A 4,212-nucleotide genomic window follows, 5' to 3' on the forward strand; every position below is an offset into this window, starting at 1 on the left:
CCTTTCAAAGACTTTTATTACTTTCCAGTCCTACAGCAAGATGAAGACAGAGTCAAACATAGCTTAAGGTGAATATCATTTCAGTTCAGTTCAGTCACTTAGTCTTGTCCAACTCTTTGTGACCCCATGGACTTCAGCAGGCCAGGTCTCCCTGTTCATCACCAACTCCAAGAGATTATTCAAAAGCATGGCCATTGAGTCAGTGATGTCATGCAACCATTTCATTCTCTGTTGTCACCTTCTTCTCCTGCTTTCAATCTTTCCCAGCATCAGGGTCTTTTCAAATGAGTCAATTCTTCACATCAGGGGGCCAAGGTACTCAGATTTCAGCTTCAACATCAGTCCTTTCATTGAATATTCAGGATTGATTTCCTTTAGGATGGACTGGTTGGATCTTCTTGCAGTCCAAAGGACTCTCAAGAGTCTTCTCCAACATCACAGTTCAAAAGCATCAATTCTTTGTTTGGCACTCAGCTTTCTTTATAGTCCAACTCTCACATCCATACATGACTACTGGAAAAACCATAGGTTTGACTAGATGGACATTTGTTGGCAAAGTAATGTCTCTGATTTTTAATATGCTGTCTAATTTGGCCATAAATTTTCTTCCAAGGAGTAAGCATCTTTTAATTTCATGGCTGCAGTCAACATCTGCAGTGATTTTGGAGCCCCCAAAATAAATTCAGCCACTGTTTCCACTCTTTCCCCATCTATTGGCCATGAAATGATGGGACCAGATGCCATGATCCTAGTTTTCTGAATGTTGAGTTTTAAGCCAACTTTTTTCTCTCTCCTCTTTCACTTTCATCAAGAGGCTCTTTAGTTCTTCTTCACTTTCTGCCATAAGGGTGGTGTCATCTGCATATCTGAGGTTATTGATGTTTCTCCCAGCAACCTTGATGCCAGCTTGTGCTTCATCCATCCCAGCATTTCTCATGATGTACTCTGCATATAAGTTAATTAAGCAGGGTGACAATATACAGCATTGACATACTCCTTTTCATATTTGGAAGAAGTCTATTGTTCCATGTCCAGTTCTAACTGCTGTTTCCTGACCTGCATACAGGTTTCTCAAGACGAAGGTCAGGTGGTCTGCTATTCCCATCTTTTTATTGTGATCTACACAGTCAAAGACTTTGGCATATTCAATAAAGCAGAAATAGATGCTTTTCTGGAACTCTCTTGCTTTTTCAATAACCCAGCAGATGTTGGCAATTTGATCTCTGGTTCCTCTGCCTTTTCTAAAATGAACTTGAACATCTGGAAGTTCACAGTTCACTTATTGTTGAAGACTGGCTTGGAGAATTTTGAGTATAGTAAGATATTATTTCTAGATGTGAACAGCTGTAGGAAAACCACTACCACTACTAGCTAATATGTAATGTGTGTGCTCAGCCACTCAGTCATGTGTGATTCTTTGTAACTTCATGTATTATAGAGCATCAGGATCCACTGTCCATGGAATTTTCCCAACAGGAATACTGGAATGGATTACTATTTCCTACTTCAAGGGATCTTCCCAGATCAAGGATCAAAGCATGACTCATGCATTTCCTGCATTGGAAGGTAGATTCTTTACCACTGCACAACCTGGGGTCAGAATGTGTGATATCTTTCAGCTATCTTTAAATATCTTAGAGTCCAGTGGACACCTGGAGTAAAAGTGAGGAATTAAAATGTTTAAAAAATGTATATTGTAAAGTAAAACCTTACATGAACTCATGAATATCATCTGATAAGATATAGGGACTAAGGATTACTTTTTACTCAACCTGCTCCCTTAGGTTCTACTGACACTCATCTTCCTCATTCACACATTCACAAGTGAAAAGGGACTAAACAAAGCAAAAGAAGCTAAATTAAGAGAGAGAGATCTATCATGGATTTCCCCACAACTCTAAATAGCACATAAACATAATTAATGTCGAATGACACAAGTCAGTATATGGCTTCTGAGTTTCCAGTGGGTATAATTAAATCTTGAGAGAAAATTTCCAAATTTCTCTCCTAATGGTAATGATGTGATGTTTATAAGGAAACATAAATTATCTTCTTATTCTCTCTTACTACATTTATGTAAAAATGATAATAAATATTAAATAATTATTCAATTTATATTTTAATATATATCATGGTAAACAACATCAACTTCAGTTTTTGAAGAAATTATTTTAGGAAAAGTGAAAAATAGATAAATATCCATGCTATTTCATCAGTGCTATCATATTATAGAAATATTGAATCATACCTGTGGTAACCCTTGAGATTCATTAAATAAATAATACTCAAGCCTGTCTTATAGATCTCTTTAATATTATTGACTTTATTTCTATAATTATTACTTCATACACATTGACTGCTATAGAATGCCTATGGGATTTTTTTTCCCTCTTGCCTCTGTTGTGCTTTTAATCAAGGTATCTCCAACAATACTTACCTAAATGCATCTTTTGGATGGACCATTCACAGCAGAGTCAGATGTATTCCATATCTATTTGCTGTGTCAAATCACAGTCTCAGAAAAATAACAGGGAACAGCCTGAAGGATCACCTGACATTTCAAAGAAATGCAAAATCTTACAGAAGTGAGCTTTGTTCTTAGTTACATATGTATATTTTGTTGGTATTGTTGTTTAGTCAACTAAACAAAGTTCTGCCCAACTCTTTGCAACTCCATGGACCGGAGCCTGCCAGGCTCCTCTCTTCATTGGATTTCCCAGGCAAGAATACTGAAGTGGGCTGACATTTCTTTCTCCAGGGGCTTTTTCCCTACCCAGAGATAGAACCTGAGTTTCCTTCCTGGCAGCTGGATTCTTTACCACTGAACCACCAAGGAAGCCCTATGTATACTTTAAATTTCTATTAAATATTGGGATTTTGAACAATTTTACATAATTTTTTTGATCTGAGTGATTGGAATCTTAAAACTTGAAATATTCTAGATGAATTTTCTTGGTGGTTATTTTCAAGAGACAGAATTCAGAAAAAATCCAGACATTAATTTGAGGAAAAACTGAGACTTTTAAGCCTTTATTTATTTGTGTTTGGGAAAAGATATTCCCATATAATGAAAATAGTATGAGATTCCAAGTCATACAGAATTTGTTTAGATATAGAATTCCCCTTGTTTGTAGAAACTTGTGTTCTAGCTCCCTTATCTGCAAAACAGGGGCACTTATACCTTCCCTAACAATTGGTGATAAAGGGGAAATGATTAGTAAATAAAAAGTTTTTAGTATTGGGTCTAGAACATATACAGATTTTCCTACATGGCACAGTGGTAATGAGTCTGCCTGACAGTGCAGAAGACCCAGGAGACAGTGGCTCAGTTCCTGGTTCATAGAACATCCCCTAGAGTAGGAAATGGCAACCTGCTCCATTATTCTTGCCTGGAAAATTGCATGGACAGAGGAGCTCTCCAGATCATGGGGTTGCGAAGAGTTGAACAAGACTGAGCACGCATGCTAGAACATATAGCTAGCATATGGTTATTTCCGCGTTTTACTCTAATTACAACAAATAAGGAATACTACAAATTTTAATTTCATGATTTTCTTTACTAATGATATGTTAAACACTGAAAGAAAAAAATATCCTATCAAATTTACCTTGATGGGTTTTTACACTGTTTATGTACATTTTTTACTTTAGTCATAAATCCTTTTTCCTAATACACTTTATTTAAGTGCTTTCCCCCACCCCTTTTAAACTGTAGCTGATGTCTTCACAAATGGTTCCTCACAGAGATTTTTCTTAAAGAATTTCAAGTCTGAAGAAGGGATTCTTGGAAGAAACTCTTCAACAGGAAAGTATGTGAAAAAGTTAACTCAATATTCTTCCTTCACTCAAATAACACACACACTTAAACATATATATGGGTGGTGTGTATTATGTGTGTATGTTGGAGGGGGAGTGATGTGGATATGGGAGTGGGTATGGAGAGAGGGAGAGAGAAAGGAGAAAGAAAGGAACACCAACCATAGGCAGTTTTTATGAATTTTGGTAAAAGAAGATCATAAGGAAAATGATACCTGCTCTAAAGGATATTTTCTCATGAGAATGCATTTTCCAAAGTGATGTTCACTTTGGAAAATTAATGCAACACTGCTCCAGCTGTTGAGTGCTGAGACTTAAACCAATATATGAGAAACATTCTAAAACAAGAGAACTTCCTAGAGTTTTGATTCTCCAGTTTTTCTACAATTTTGTACT

Source organism: Bison bison, unplaced genomic scaffold (genome assembly GCF_000754665.1).
Source record: "Bison bison bison isolate TAMUID 2011002044 unplaced genomic scaffold, Bison_UMD1.0 scf7180017864277, whole genome shotgun sequence".
NCBI classification, from domain to species: domain Eukaryota; kingdom Metazoa; phylum Chordata; class Mammalia; order Artiodactyla; family Bovidae; genus Bison; species Bison bison.